The sequence below is a fragment of the Chiloscyllium plagiosum genome, chromosome 10, assembly GCF_004010195.1.
Source record: "Chiloscyllium plagiosum isolate BGI_BamShark_2017 chromosome 10, ASM401019v2, whole genome shotgun sequence".
Taxonomy (NCBI): domain Eukaryota; kingdom Metazoa; phylum Chordata; class Chondrichthyes; order Orectolobiformes; family Hemiscylliidae; genus Chiloscyllium; species Chiloscyllium plagiosum.
The window spans coordinates 54,603,702-54,620,332 of NC_057719.1; the positions used below are offsets into that span (position 1 = coordinate 54,603,702).

The 16,631-nt window shown below is 41.0% G+C and overlaps 1 long non-coding RNA gene across 1 annotated transcript; it reads left to right on the top strand.

Annotated features, from left to right (window-relative positions):
* Positions 1–919: 919 nt before the first annotated feature.
* LOC122553979 lies at positions 920–8,540 on the top strand. Its single transcript, XR_006312890.1, has 3 exons — positions 920–973; positions 3,751–3,792; positions 8,196–8,540. It is a non-coding gene; the product is annotated as an uncharacterized LOC122553979 (long non-coding RNA).
* The last annotated feature ends 8,091 nt before the right edge of the window (positions 8,541–16,631 follow it).

Below are 16,631 nucleotides of genomic sequence, written 5' to 3' on the forward strand. Positions count from 1 at the left end.
GGCCGAGCAAGTTTACATAAGCTACTGGCCCAAACCCATCTCATGCGCTCCCACACTCCTAATGCTGTACCTCTTATCTGATGCTAGTTGCATTCTCCTGTGCATCATAATTGGAAGCACTCACTACTGCCAGATATCCTGTGATCAATGACATGGGTCTTTGTACAATCTTTCCACAAACATTGAACAGATTCCTTATTTTAAAGATCATTGTGCATCCAGACAAGTGCTGGCAGTTCGGACCTGCCTTACACGATTGGAAAAATTCACCTGGGATTTTGCTTCAGAATTTGTCATGTCCCTGGCAAAACTGTTCCAGTGCAGCTGCAACGTTGGTAACTACCCAGCAATGCACAAAATTAGCCAGCAGACAACGATGTGCGATTGTGTTTAATTAACGAGCAAAATCGATGAATGCCGAAAATAGCCTCTACGCAGTAACCGCAGTAATACAGGTCGGTGGGGCAATAGAATTCCAAAGTACAATTCTTACATATATTAAAACTCTAGCAATATGGTGCTATGCAATTGTATCTATTGTTCACAAGAGGTTGCATAACATCTGGCCTGGGGAGGTTTAAACATTTGCTCAGGGTTGGCTGCTTCTGGGACTGGACTGTCTGTCCGGGCTGCTCGCATAATTATGAAGTATTAGTCTTTTTATCTTTTAAGTTAGTAAATAAGTTAGACATTATACATGCACTAAATAAAAGTATAAAGGATACTACACTGATTACCACAGCTGAGCCATGAGATTTTATTTATGATTACTGGTCTGACAGTTCTCATTCATGTAATTTCACAGAAGCACTGTTTTGATAGTAAGTTTCTTAAAGGTGACAGTGGCTCTATTTAATATGTATTTAATAAGTACATACTAGTTGGGGAAACTGTTTGATGTTCTGTATCTATTTAGGTTCTGAGAGAAGATTGGGAAGGGCTGATTAATATTATAAGCTTTCCATAATTTCAGGTGAGTCATAGAGCCGCGGTGGTGGGGATGGACATTACAATATTGACACATTATCAGGAGTAGTCTTTGAAGTAGAAATGAGCCTAAACACTACTTGCAGCATGGAGTTGATAGGGATTGAAAATGTGAAGAAGCAGTATTGGGTTAGAAGGGGTGTTTATTTAGTTTAGTCTATCTTGAAACAGTAAAATGTACTAGGAAAATGTGTTTTTATGAATGAATGAATGAATGGGAATGTGGTTTTAGTAAATATAGTGAGCTGTTGAGTGAGTTAATACAACACAGTATCTCACAAGGGATAATTCACACCCTATCTAACAAACAATTATCTGGAGGTCCTGGTGGATGGGGTGGTAGGAGGGAAGACATTTTTCCCAGAACCAGCAGAGGAGATCAAAACTTCAGAATCTCTTAGTCTGGTCAAGGTGTCCACTTGGGTCAGTGCAGTCTCCATGGTCTGGAGAAGCGCTCAACAGTGTCAAAGCCAGTGTCAATAACCTTCTCTGCTCTACTAGGGTAAGTGTCACCATCGGGCACTGCCCAATCTATCTCCTACCGTAGATTCACAAACCTGACTTCCCCAGTCGACCCATTGTCTCAGCCTGCTCCTGCCCCGCTGAACTCATCTCTGCCTACCTTAACACTGTTCTGTCCCCCTTTGACCAGGAACTCCCTACCTACATTCAGAACACCACCCACACCCTTCACCTCCTCAAGGATTTTCGTTTCCCCGGCCCCCCAATGCCTCATCTTCAACATGGACTTTCAGTCCTTGTTGTCACAAAACTGATCCATTTTATTTTCTAAAGGCTGTTCCTTGGCTCAAGGATACTCTGTCCTTGATTTATTTCAGGGGGTAATAAAGCAGGCAGGGCTCTGATCAGTCTGGTTTGGTACAGAGATGAAAAGGATTTTGAGAGGCCTTTTGTTTATATGTAAACAGATGAGACTTCAGGTCAAAGTGGTCACATTTTAGAAGTGACCCAGAGAATGAAAGGGAAGTGGTCAGCTCTCCAGCTGAGCAGTTTAGTTCAGTCCAGAACTGGTTGGGAGTTCAACAGTGAACTGTGTGGAAACTCTCTCTCCTTCCCTTCTAACTTCAACCTGTAAGCAACTGACCTTTTTTTTATATACTGTGTTTTAAAGGGGCTTTGCTTATTGGGACTGTTGTATATATTCGGAACAGCATGCTTCAGTCTAGTTTGGATAGACTGAGTTCTGTAGGCATTCTTTATTCTGTTCTTTGTGTTTCATTGCGTGATTTTGTGAATAACTTTTTTGACTGTTTTAAACCTGGTAATCAACCTCACTAACTTAATCTGAGTCATTTTCACTGTACACTTAAATAAATTGCGAAGTTATGATCTGGGCTGCCTGCTTAAGAATGTTTTGAGTGTCTGGCCTAGCCCACAACACATCCATCCGCCATGAAGAAGGCCTCCAAGCCCTCCGTTTCTTCCTCTCATGCCATCCCAAACAGTACTCTTCTACCAACACCCTTATCCGCCTGGCTGAACTAGTCCTCATCCTTAACAATTTCTCCCTCCAATCCTCCCATTTACTCCAAACCAGAAGAGTAACCATGGGCACCCACATGGGCCACAGCTATGCCTGCCTGTTTGTCAGGTATGTGCAACAGTCCATCTTCTGCAGTTACAGCGGCAACACTCCCCATCTGTTCCTCCGCTACATCGATGACTGTATTGGTGCCACCTCATGCTCCCATGAGGAGGTTGAACAGTTCATCAACTTTACCAACATCTTCCATCACAACTTCAAATTTACCTGGACCATTCTGGGCACCTCCCTTCCCTTCCTGCACCTCTCCATTACCATCACTGGCGACCAATTAACCATGACATCTACTACAAGCCCACCGACTCCCACAGCCACCTAGACTATATCTCCTCCCATCCTACCTCCAATAAAAATGCTATTCCTTATTCCCAATTTGTCCACTTCATCTGTTCTTAGGAAGTCCAATTCCACCTTAGAAAATCCCAGATGGCCCCCTCTGCATACATCGCATCGTTCTCTGCCACTTCCAGCATCTACAAATGGATCCCACCACCAAATATATTTTCACTCCTCTCCCCTATCAGCATTCCAGAGATACCATTCCCTCAGCGGGCGAATTTTGTGAATAAAGTTTTTGTCTGTTTTAAACCTGGTAACCAACCTCACTAACTTAATCTGGGTAATTTTCACTCTACACTTACTTAAATAAATTGCAAAGTTATGGTCTGGGCTGCCTGCTTAAGAATGTTTTGATTGTCTGGCCAGGTTTTCTTCAGGTCCAGCTCACCACACATCATTCCAGACTGGTAACTATATCATCATTCCTTCAGAGTTGCTGGGACAAAATTCTGTAATTCCTTTCCTAACAGCACTTTGTTGTCCACACAGGAATTGCAGCGGTTCAACAAGACAACTCACCACCAATTTCTCCAGTGCAATTAGAGATGGGCAATTATTGTTGGCATTGCTAGTAGCATCCAAATACCCTGAGTAATTAAAAGGAAAAGGCAGATTAATCAGATTTCTCAACAAAGAATTTTAAACATTTAATAACTTAAATTATTGTGAGTCTTTAACTTCAACTACTACACCATACCTGCCAAATATTCATATATATCATGCTCAGTACATAGAGAACAGCATATACATCAAATTTACTTAAATATATTTTGTTGTATAATTTTAATTCATCTTTATTTGTGCTTGTTCTCTCTTCTATACAATTCTTCTATTTCTTGTCCCATTCTCTGAATGTGAAGGGGAGTGTATGACCTACTTCCTGATGTTTCACTAAACTTCAGGTATGTAAGACTGAACCAATTGTAAATCATTAACTATATGTTGGCATAAATGGTCTTGTGTCTTTTCCATTCAAATATTATAAGTCACAACTATTGCTGATGAAAATACTGAACTATTCTTGATCCCATTTCAAGTAGATCTTCTGCAGAAATAATACTGTATATCATTGTTTCAATCTTTGAGAAAATAAGCAAGTTTAAATGTAGATGCCAATGAAGAGGAACAATTTCAAATCCTACTATTTTCAAAAAATCTCTTGATTATATTGCTATTTTTAGATGGCAATAAATTCTTCTCCATTTGGAGCATAGTATGTATAAAATGTTTTATGGCTATACAGTCATTATCTTTTCAGTTCTGTAATTCAGAAATTGCAAATGTTACGAAGTGAAGGTATCCAATTTGGCTAGCTCTGAAGAAGGATCACCAAAGTCAAAGCATTAACTCTGCTTTCACTGCACATATGCTGCCAGACCTGCTGAGTTTCTCCAGCTATTTCCATTTTTTGTATGCCTAGATTGAAGCTGGGTTTAAAATGTACCCATTTTATCACCTGTGTATTTTTGTTTTTTGGAAATTCTGTTTATTTTTAAAAACAAGCAGACATGTTCATTCAACTTAAAAAATGGTGATACTAAAATCTGTGCATATGTGTATGCATGTAAATCCGGTGCTTTGTCCTGTTGCATGTATGTAACAGAATATCTCTAATCCATAGTTATCAGTCTCAGGCTGCAAGCTATGTAACCAAGTTATGAGTAATAGTTCTCAGTCAACCTTTCCTTTAAGATATTCTGTGAAAATAAATCCTTTACAGCTTTGAATACTTGATTTAATCTTGAAATCTACCATCTTATTGAGTACATACCAAGTGGGATATGTTTCATTTATTTATTTACTTTTTAAATCATTTTTTGCTTTTGACCCATATTAATACGCCTTCATTATTTTTTCATAACACTGCTTCTTTTCCCAAGGACAACATACAAAGGGAACAGGAGGCAATTGACTTTTATAAAGAATGAGATTCTTCACCACTTACTATTATCAAGGACGGATGAAGAAAGATTCCTTTGAAACCTTGCACAGGTTCTAATCCCAATACAATCAATAGTCATTTAAAACAGGTTGGGTTAAACTTTCAGAGCTGTTAGTAATCATTACTGTAAATCAAACAATACTATTAGAATTCTTAACAATTGAGATTCCTTTTTCTGACTCATTTCAGAGTTGTCTGAATCATTTAATTTTTCTGCTGTTGAAAGCAATGGGGCGCTATTCTGAATACAAAACAAACATTTGTTCTAGAGAATTCAATGTTCTAGCTGTTTCACTTTCATGCTGTTTTTACTGGAAGATTCCAATTTAGATGTGCAAAAAAAAAATTAGGAATGATCATTTTTGAAGACATATTCTACCTTTTTGCATGGCCAATAAACCATTGTCATATTTTCAGATGTTGTTGCTGCTAGCTTCTTTAACTTCTGGTTACCAGCCACTGGTGGCTTGTGGCTCGGGTAATTATTGCTACTAATCTTTTCTAATTCTCTGAGTTGCCCTCACGGAGGCACTCTTCGACACTATCTCAGGTTTTTGGCATCATCTGAGGACATTTAATCTCATGGTTATCCATCATGGAAGACAGCTGCACGGTATAATTAGTACTTGTTTGTTGCGGTATTCTGGATTCCTACAATAGGCAATTTCTTCTCGATGCCCAAATCCTGAATCTGAGGAGATTGCCCTCACTTCCATGGAGCTTGTATAAAAAAAAAATCACATAACACCTGGTTATAGTCCAGCAGGTTTATTTGGAAGCATTAGCTTTCTGAGTGCTGCTCCTTCATCAGGTAGCTGTCATCAGGTAGATGAAGCAACAGTGCTCAGAAAGCTAGGGCTTCCAAATAAACCTGTTGGACTATAGCCTGGTGTTGTGTGATTTTTAACTTTGTCCACCCCAGTCCAACACCAGTTCCTCCACATCATGGCTTCCATGGAATTTGTCACTTGGCAATTCCTCAGGAGCAAAGAGAGTGGAATCTCTATCTGAAGACATCGTCTAGCTAGGAGAAAGTGAGGTCTGCAGATGCTGGAGATCAAAGTTGAAACTTTATTGCTGGAACAGCACAGCAGGACCTGCTGTGCTGTTCCAGCAATAAAGTTTCAACATCGTCTAGCTACTATAGCAGGATGGGAAGGACTGTGAATGCTTCTCAGTGCAATCTGATAAATCCATCAACATGGTATAAAGGAAAACATAAGCATTACCACTTTGGTAAAATAGCATACCAGAAACAAAATCACGTCAACTGGCATTGACAGTTCAGATTTGAGACACAACAGATTGCAATGTGCTTTGGTGATGGTGGGACTGAAAACCATTTTCCACAGGCCCTCCTTCGTGTTAACGTTTCTGTAATGTCAACGTGGATAATCTCAATAAATCCCTTTACATCTTTTTTGAGTTTCATCATGAATCTAGGAAGCCCAATTAAATCTTTTGATGGTTTCCCTTTGGCCAGTTGGTTGTCAAGAGTTTGGTTCTGTAACAGTTATCCTGTTGGAGCTAATAGGGCTTTTTAGAATTAGAATCCCTACAATGTGAAAACAGGCAATTGAGCCCAACAAGTCCACACCAACCCTCCAAAGGGTATCTCACCCAGACCCATTCCCCTACCCTATACTCAACATTTCCCCTTACTAATGCACCTAGCCTATGCATCCATGAGCATGATTGGCAATTTAGCATGGCCAATTCACCTAACCTGCACATCTTTGGACCGTAGGAAGAAACCAGAGCACCCAAAGGAAACCCATGCAGACACAGGAAGAATGCGCAAACTCCATGCAGCTTGCCCTAGGCTGGAATTGAACCTGGATCCCTGGTGCTGTGAGGCAGTAGTGCTAACCACTGAGCCACCGTGCCGCCCTTAAGAACATTACAGCTAAGAAATGAGTGCAAACTCAAAAGTGTGAAGTGATGACTGCAAACTACGTAAACATATTCGAATCTCCTGTGTACCTTGTCATGCAATGCAAATTATAGCTTACTTATGTTTTTGACAATTATTCCACATGTGTCATGTTGGCTCATCTCTAAATACTGTAACTTCTGATTCTTTAGCTATGGTATCTAGTTGGATAACAGTGACATCCACACTTGGCTCAAGTTTAAAAGCAGCAAAGGTGTCCATTGGCATCAATACGTTTTGTGAAACTAGAGTCAATGGGATCACAAATTTCCCACATTAATGCCAGGGTTGCTCAACCATTCTGAGTTATTTGTATGTAACCTGCTCCTTTTTTGCAGTTCTGTGCGTGTGTTCTATGTCTGCACACCTGCTAGTGATCAATAGTTTTACAGTGGCAGAATTCTTTTGCTGTGGCTGTGCATTGTTTATACCCATGATTCTTTGCTGTTATACACCACTGAAACTCCCTTCTTTCTACTTTATTACTGTAAAGGTGTTTTAAATCTGCATATTTCAATGCTGTTTGTAATCTGCTGGCTGTCTTTAAGCTTGTATTCAATTAATGCTATCTAAAATTCCAAGGACTTTCAAACTCTGTTCTAATCATGCGGTTTTAAATTCTTTCAATGAAGCTTGGAAAATACCTGTTCTGCTTTGAGTTTTCCTGCTTTACTTTAGTGCTCAAAATGGTAGCTTCCCCTCTTTTTTAGGTTTTATCCACCTTCTGCAGCCAAGATGGCATTACCGCACTTCATCCTGAATGAAACAGATGCTTTCCTGATTTTCACAACCTAATAAAGTAAAACCTCTTGTGTATTTTTTTTTAAACTCAGTTCCTTTGACTACCACCTTAAAAAATCTCGCCAAAATTATGACTTAAATCCTCAGTATCCTGATCTTCTAAGTCTTAAAAATATACAAGCTTTCTTCTTCTTTTAGACATCTCCTCTAAATTGCCCCTTTTTAAAAACACCTTAAAGTTTCAGGCCTTTTGCTGCTCTGACCTCTGTAAAAAGAAATTTTCTGCACTTTATAGTCACCTGCATCTTGTCATCCTGATCACATGATGATGCTTATCTGGGAACTTTCTTTTCACTGTCTTCCCTTCCCTATTTAATCTCTGCAACATTTTGATAAACATTTTCTCCTATTCTGTGACTTTACTTCGAGAGCCTTTAATGGCTCCGTACAAAGCTTCAGCCTGTTCCCAGTTTTCCTAGATTTCAACATTTCCAAGCTCACGTTACTTTTCCTGCTGCTTTTACTAGCTCCGAAGTGAAGGTCACCTTCTAGAGTGTTGTTTTTGTCCCACTGTGTTGCTCCCAGTCAGTGTTTGCAGTTCAACTGCTTCTGGACTGTGTATATCTTTATAAAGTGGTGATTGTCTTAGTGGTAAATTCACCTGTCTGCATTTCCTTTTTCTCGAACAGGGTCAATTTGAATTCAAACTCACACAGCTACTTACATTGTTATTATTTGGCTATCAGTATGTTGCAAGATCTGGTTCCAACAACCTGTGCTTTGTTGTTGGGGTAGTTTGGGAAGCAGCCCTGGAGCATTGCGCAGGCAGTGAATCCGGTACGGAGACCAACATCGCAGAGGCAGTCCTGGCATTTACCTTGGAGCAGCTGAGTGCTGGTACGGTGTGGACTGAGGCTTGGGGCGGTGTGGGGATGGCTGTTGGACTGGGGTCTGGTGCAGGTGGTCAGCCCTGCGCTGAGCTGCTACACTGTAATGTCTATTTGAATTTTCCTACATTACTGCAATGTCAACCCTTTAATGATGTCCTTTTAAAATTATTTTTCAACTCTGTCAGCAATGTAACTACTTTTATTGCTCTGCTGTCTCCGAGATCTGTACCTAGGTACTTGTACCTTAGATGTCGCCATAAGAAGACAGACATTATAAAAGCTTTTCACTGTACTCCTGCAATAAAGTACATGTGACAATAAAAAACATGTCTGAAATCCTCCTTACTGCACTTTTAAACCAATGTAAAGTCATAATAGTCCCACAGGAATGATCTCTCAGTAGATAGAGATAATTTGTGATCAGTTTAACCAGAAGGCCACCATCTCAAGTTAAAAGCAAGGTTGAGAAGGTGAGACTTACATGCTGCCCTTGGCTAGTCCAGGAATTGAACCCATGCTGTTGGAGTGCATAGTCATGTTGCATGGCTGCACAACTAATTGAGCTTTCTATTCTCAGACTAACTGTCTGTCTAATTATCAGTGTTGGAGAATAATCAACCCCACAGTCTTTACAAGAAGAGGAAACTGTCCTGCAGATCAAGGTATAGTTCATTGCATGATAGCAAATGGTGCAATAAATATTAACTGGTTCAGCATAAATTCCAAGCATCAGAACCAAGTGTGTCACATTTGTCTCTATTAGAACCTTTGGAAGACTACCTGTTTCTCGATCCAAAGATTGTGCGACATTAGATGGGGTGGAAGTCAGTACAGCTCAATGTTAACCCTTTCAGAACCATCATTTTATACAATAATCATAAAACCCATTTTCAAATTTCTCAGCAGCTTTGAATGATGATTGGATATAAATGTGTCAGCATGATTCAATTTAAATGTACAAGGACTGACAAAATATCGTAGAACCAGGTGATTGATCTAAATAATATCTTATTTTTTTGAAGTAATCAATTGATAGAATGTTGTAATACTAGAGATAAAAGGAAGATAAAACTGCTGGAAATTAAAATAAAGACTGAAAATATATAATCCTCTGAAAAAGCAAGCTAAACATCAAATAAGATTCTTCATCAGAACTATTATCCTTGCAATTGTACAGATTTAGCCCTAAATAGTTGCCTGTTATTAAAGTCTATTGTTGTTAGAGTCACTCTTCTTCCCATCAGTAAGACCTTCACTGGAACTAAAATATGGTTGACCCACTCTCCTTACATATCTGAAATGTTGCTCATCACTTACCTCAGGCAAATAACATGATGGAACAAGACAACTATTCTGAAGAAAGGTTGCAGATCTGAAATAGTGATTATGTTTCTGTCTTCATAGATGCTGTCTGGTCACCTGAATATTTTCTAATTTTATTTCTGGGATGCACTGCTAAGGCTGTATAAGCCTCCGGTCAGATTGCATTTGCAAGTTTGTGAGCAGTTTAGGGCTCCATATCTCAGCAAGTATGTGGTGGCCTTGGAGGGGATCCAGAGGACATTTATTAGAAAGATCCCAGGGATGAAGAGCTTGGCATGTCAGGAGCAATTGAGGACTCGGAGTCTGTACAGGATTGAGTTTAGAAAGCTGAGGGGTGATCTCGTTGAAACTTAGAGAACACTGAGAAGCCTGGATAGAGTGGACATGGAGAAGATGTTTCCACTAGTAGGAGAGATTAGGAATAGTGGGCACAGACTCAGAGTGAAAGAGTGATGCTTTGAAACTGAGAAGAGGAGGAATTTATTCAGCCGGAGAGTGGGGAAGCTGTGGAACTCTTTGCTGCAGAGGGCTATGGAGGCCAAGTCAATGAGTGTATCTAAAACAGCGACAGATTCTTGATTAGTACGAGGATCAGTGATTACAGGAGGAGAATGGGGTTGAGAAACATATCAGCCATGATCAAATGGTAGAGCAGACTTGATGGGCTGAATGGCTTAATTCTGCTCCAATATCTTATTGTCTTAGTTCAAATAACAAAAACATTGCCCTGTAGAATATGACCTTGAAACTTTTTCAGAGATGATCTCTGTATAATAATCAAAACAAATGCCAAGTGAGATGCCCATGATTCTTGTATTTCTTTACCAAAGTCCAGCAGTTCAAAATGGCATTTGAGTCTTTAAACAAGTGACATATAACTGATTGTAGGCAAGCTCTCAGGTCATGTATGTTAAGGCCTGACCCAAAAATAGCATTCAGTATCTTTCTGTCTGGGGCAGGCTGCTAGAGGAGAAGATTGAATGATATGGATGCCTTTCAAGTCTAGAAAGATTGTGAGGTGGGGGATTGGCCTCATGGGGCAAAATTGGGAGAGAAAATGTCAAGATTTAATTGTAATTTTGCTCCAAGTGTAGCTACTGAGTGTGTATGATAGGAGCTATGTCATAGTTATAGTAATGTCACCTCATATAGAATTACAGTCTGAATCCATAAGGTTGCAGCAGCATATACTCCTTACCAGGCCTTACAAATATTGTTGCTTAATAAAGCCTGTAATTTGTTCATTCAGCTGAGTGTAGATTTAGTATTTCTACAGTGGAGACATCCATTTCTCCTGGCTGCACTTGGAAATAGAATGAGACTCTTTATGAGGGTCCCTTCTATCTTGTTTTTACCTCACAGGAAAGCTGCAGTGACTTATCCTGCTCAAGATCCATTAAAACTTCATAGATTGTAGTCATATAATATCATCTGGTTAGAATTCATGAGACTTCTGCTTGTCTTAAGTGGACCCATGATTTACCTGAAATGCTCAGCAGCTTAATATCACAAATGGTCAAAAATAATTGGGATCTGAACAGGTACGTCACCTAGTTATTTATAAGTGTTTGCCTACCAAATCTGCAGCAGGTATATAGAATTGAAAATTGACTCACCTATGTTTTATTACAGTGCTTGCCATAATGCATCACCTTATTTTCTGTCAATCAGATTCTACACTTCCAATGCCTTGAGCTGTGGGCGGCATGGTGGCACAGTGGTCAGCACTGCTGCCTCACAGCGCCTGAAACCCGGGTTCAAATCCCGCCTCAGGCGACTGACTGTGTGGAGTTTGCACGTTCTCCCCGTGTCTGCGTGGGTTTCCTCCGGGTGCTCCGGTTTCCTCCCACAGTCCAAAGATGTGCAGGTCAGGTGAATTGGTCATGCTAAATTGTCCGTAGTGTTAGGTAAGGGGTAAATGTAGGGGTCTGGGTGGGTTGCGCTTCGGCGGGTCGGTGTGGACTTGTTGGGCCGAAGGGCCTGTTTCCACATGTAATCTAATGTAATCTAGATGACCATTAATGGAATAAGCTGAAAGACAAGAGGTTATTGGTTAGCTCAGATTGCCGTAATGTACTGCAATGGAAAGAAAATCAACTTGAGCAGAGAATTGATTTGATGTTTGTTTTAATGTACTTACATTGTCACCATACATGGTGACCAGTGCAACTTTTCACCTTGGTTAGACTTTGCAAATCATTGATTCTGTACCTCCCAATAACACACGGAGAAGGGAATCTCTAAATGGATCAGATTTGTCTTTGATCAGAATTTGGTGTGAGTAGATTTGCCATTAGTGAAAATTCTGTGGGTATTGAAAGAAAAGTTCAACACATGCAAAATCCCATTTTCCATGAAGTTTTTTTTTGTAATGCAGCTGGAGAGAAGGTTCTAACTGATTATCTGGGAATTTAAGTTATGTGAGGCAGTTTACAAATCCCAAAGTAGATTAAAAAATATTCAAATTTGAGGGTTGGTGCCAACCTCCAGATGGATCAAAGCATTGACTACAGAGAGAAAGTGAGATTAGCGGACCATGGCAGGAACGTGTCTCTTAGGAGGTTTCCCCATTCGTAATGCCTACTCCTACCATCAGACACTGAGTGTCTTTGAATGAGGGTCCTCCTCCATGGAAGCCTGCAAACATGATGGGGTGAAAAAGCCCTTAAGTCAGCATTAATTGCAAGAGCCTGACCCCCTATCATTTGCCCAATGAATTGCACCCCCCCACCATGTAAACTTACCATCAAGGGGTGGGCATTAAATTCCACCCCATCTTTGGTGTCCATGACCTTCAATCAGTTCTAGTAAAACAAATGTAATGGTGTAAAGAGGACATGTGAAGAAGGCGTTTGATATGCTTTCCGTTATTGGTCAGAGTTGGGAGGTCATGTTGTGGTTGTACAGGACATTGGTTAGGCCACTGTTGGAATATTGCACACAATTCTGGTCTCCTTCCTATCGGAAAAATGTTGTGAAACATGAAAGGGTTCAGAAAAGATTTACAAGGATGTTGCCAGGGTTGGAGGATCTGAGCTATAGGGAGAGGCTGAACAGGCTGGGGCTGTTTTCCCTGCAGCGTCGGAGGCTGAGGGGTAACCTTATAAAGGTTTACAAAATTATGAGGGGCATGGGTATGGTAAATAGACAAAGTCTTTTCCCTGGGGTGGGGCCGTCCAGAACTAGAGGGCATAGGTTTAGGGTGAGAGGAGAAAGATATAAAAGAGATCTAAGTGGCAACATTGGTATGCATATGGAATGAGCTTGCCAGAGGAAGTGGTGGAGGCTGGTACAATTGCAACATTTAAGAGTCATTTGGATGGGTATATGAATAGGAAGGGTTTGGAGGGATATGGGCCAGGTGCTGGCAGGTGGGACTAGATTGGGTTGGGAGATCTGGTCGGCATGGACGGGTTAGATCGAAGGGTCTGTTTCCATGCTGCTGTACATCTCTATGACTCTATGACTCTATTGCCACATAATGGAGAATCTGATAAAGCCATCAGTCTCAGTAGGTCTGGCGGCATCTGTGAAGAGAAATTGGAGTTAATGTTTCAGGCCCGGTGACGCTTCCTTGGAACTGTTCTGAGGAAGGGTTCTGCACCGAAATGTTAATTCTCTGATTTCTTCTCACAGATGCTGCAAAATCTGCTGAGTTTTTCCAACAACTTCTATTTTTGTTTCTGATTTATAGCATCTGCAGTGCTTTTGGTTTTTATTAAAGCAGATAGTCTACCATAGACTTAATTCTCCTGTGAAATGCTTGAATTAAAATCAGTTGAATTCAATTGGATTGACTTGTCGATTTTAGGTAAAATCAATGTGTCATTAAAAATGAAATAGACCCTCTCAGTTGCCTCTTCCCCTTGAAATTGTCTCTTTCTCTTCTTGCCATTTCCTTTCTCTTCATGGGTTCTTTTTCTCCATCAGCTTCTTCTCCAAGTGTGTCTCTTTTGCTCTTTCTCTCCATTTACAAGTTGCTGATGACATGACTGCAATGGGTTGGATCCTTAAACAATGCCAAGACAGAGTACAGGAAAGAGATAAAGAGCTTAGTGACATGGTCTAAAGACAGCCATCTCTCCCTCAATGTCAGCAAAATAAAGGAGCTGGTTATCAACTTCAGGAAGTGGAACACAGGACATGCTCCTATCTGTATCAATGGTGTTGAAGTGGAGATGGTCGGGAGCTTCAAGTTCCTAGGAATAAATATCAGCAACAATCTGTCTTGGACAAGAAAGCTCGCCATTGCTGCTACTTCCTCATAAGTCTAATGTAATTTGACATGTCCACAATGAATCGTTGAATCTTTCTAGTGTGGAAGCAGACCATTTAGCGCATTGAATCTACACAGACCCTTCGAAGATCATTCCAGTCAGAACCACTCCATCCTTGTAACGCTGAATATCCCATGGCTGATCCACAGAGCCAACTTATCCCTGGACACTATAGACAATTCAAGCAAGGCCATTCCACATAACCTGAATATCTTTTGACTGTGGGGGGAAACCAGAACACCCGAAGGAAACCCTTGCAGACACAGGGAGAATGTGCAAACTCCACACAGATATTGACCTGAGGGTAGAATCGAACCCAGGTTCCTGACATTGTGAGGCAGCAGCACTAACCACTAAGCCACTGTACCACCCTAATGATTCTTTCCAGTTTTTATAGATGCAATGTAGAAAGCATTCTATCTGTATGCATCACACTTCACGGTATGGCAATTACTCTTCCCAAGACCTCAAGAAATTATAGAGTTGTGAATGTAGTCCAATCCATCATGCAATCCATTGACTCTGTCTACACTTCCTTGGAATAGCAGCCAACATAATCAAAAACACCTCCCATCCCAGTTATACTCTCTTCCACCTTCTTCCGGGCAGAAGATACAGAAGTTTGAAAATATGTACAAACAAATTCAAGAACAGCCTGTTTCCTGCTGTTATCTGACTTTTGAACAGATCTTTCATAAATTAGGGTTGATCTTTCTCTGCACCTTCTCTGTAGCTATATTGTGCATTCTGTTCTATTACCCTGATGTACTTATGTAAGGTATGATTTGACTGGATAGCACACAAAACAAGACTTGTCACTGTATCTCAGTACATGTTACACAATAAGTCAGTGGAAGTCCTCTTATTTTCTCTGTTCCGTTTGCCCATGACCCAGCTCTAGCCCTCAGTTTGCCTTCTCCCTTCTCCATGCAGTCTATCGGTCTCTGTCTCCAGTCTCTCTTGTTCATCTTTTTCTCTTCAAGTCTTCTCTGTTTCTGTCATCTCTCCATTTCCCCGCTCAGTCTCTCTTACCTCAGGAAATTCAGCAACTTTTATAGGTGCACCATAGAAAACATTCTATCTGGATGCATCATGGCTTGGTATAGCAAGTGCTCTACCCAGGACTGCAAGAAACTACATAGAGTTGTGAATGTAGCCCAGTCCCTTTCACAACGAGCCTTCTATCCGTTGACTCCACCTACACATTTTGTTGCCTCAGAAAGGTGGCGAACATTAAAGGCCCCACCCACTCCAGTTACGATCTCTTCCAAGTTTTTCTGCCAGGCAGAAGACAAAAAAGCTTAAACACACAAACCAACAGATTCAAGAACAGCTTCTTCCTCACTGTTATTAGGCTTCTGAATTACCTCTCAAATTTCAAATTTAATGTTGCCCTTGCTCTGTGTGCACCTTCTCTGCAGGTGTAACATTGTATTCCTCGTTCTGTTCTAAAGTCCCAATGCACTTTGTATGGTATGATTTGCCTGTACTGCACATAAAACTTTTCGTTGTACCGAGTACATGTGACAACAATAAATCAGATCAAAAGTATACATCCAGTCTTTCTTGCTCTCCAGTCACTACAGAAACATCATCTTCTCCAAGTGCCTAGGGCAGGAGTCCTTTGTAGATATACCCATTTCAAACAGGTATGCTGTTTTGGAAAATTTAGGGGCTGATGGATTCTCAGGGAGACATAGCACGAAGAGCCAAGTTTCTGGTTTTGAGACTGGCTCTGATGCAACGAGGGGTACGTTGGCTTCCAAGAGATCAATTGTTTTAGGGGATTCTGTAGTCCGATGTACAGACAGATGTTTCTGTGACCAGCAGCGAAAAAACAGAGTGGTGTGTTGCTTCCCTGGTGCCAGGATCAAGGATGTCTCAGAGAGGGTGCAGAATATTCTCACGGGGGAGAGGGGCCAGCAAGAGGTCATTGTCCACATTGGAACCAATGATATAGGAAGGGAAAAGGTTGAGATTCTGAATGGAGAATCCAGAGAGTTAGGCAGAAATCTAAAAAGGAGGTCCTCAAGAGTAGTAATATCTGGATTACTCCCGGTGCTATGAGCTAGTGAGGGGAGGAATAAGAGGATAGAGCAGATGAATGCATGGCTGAGGAGCTGGTGTATGGGAGAAGGATTCACATTTTTGAATCATTGGAATCTCTTTTGGGGTAGAAGTGACCTGTACAAGAAGGACGGATTGCACCTAAATTGGAAGGGGACTAATATACTGGCAGGGAAATTTGCTAGAACTGCTTGGGAGGATTTAAACTAGTAAGGTGGGGGGTTGGGACCCAGGGAGATAGTGAGGAAAAAGATCGATCTGAGACGGGTACAGGTGAGACCAGAAGTGAGTCAAACAGTCAGGGCAGGCAGGGACAAGGTAGGACTAATAAATTAAACTGCATCTATTTCAATGCAAGGGGCCTAACAGGGAAGGCAGATGAACTCAGGACATGGTTAGGAACATGGGACTGGGATATCATAGCAATTACAGAAACATAGCTCAGGGATGGGCAGGACTGGCAGCTTAATGTTCCAGGATACAAATGCTACAGGAAGGATAGAAACGGAGGTAAGAGGGGAGGAGGAGTGGCCTTTTTGATAAGGGATAGCATTACAGCGGTGCTGAG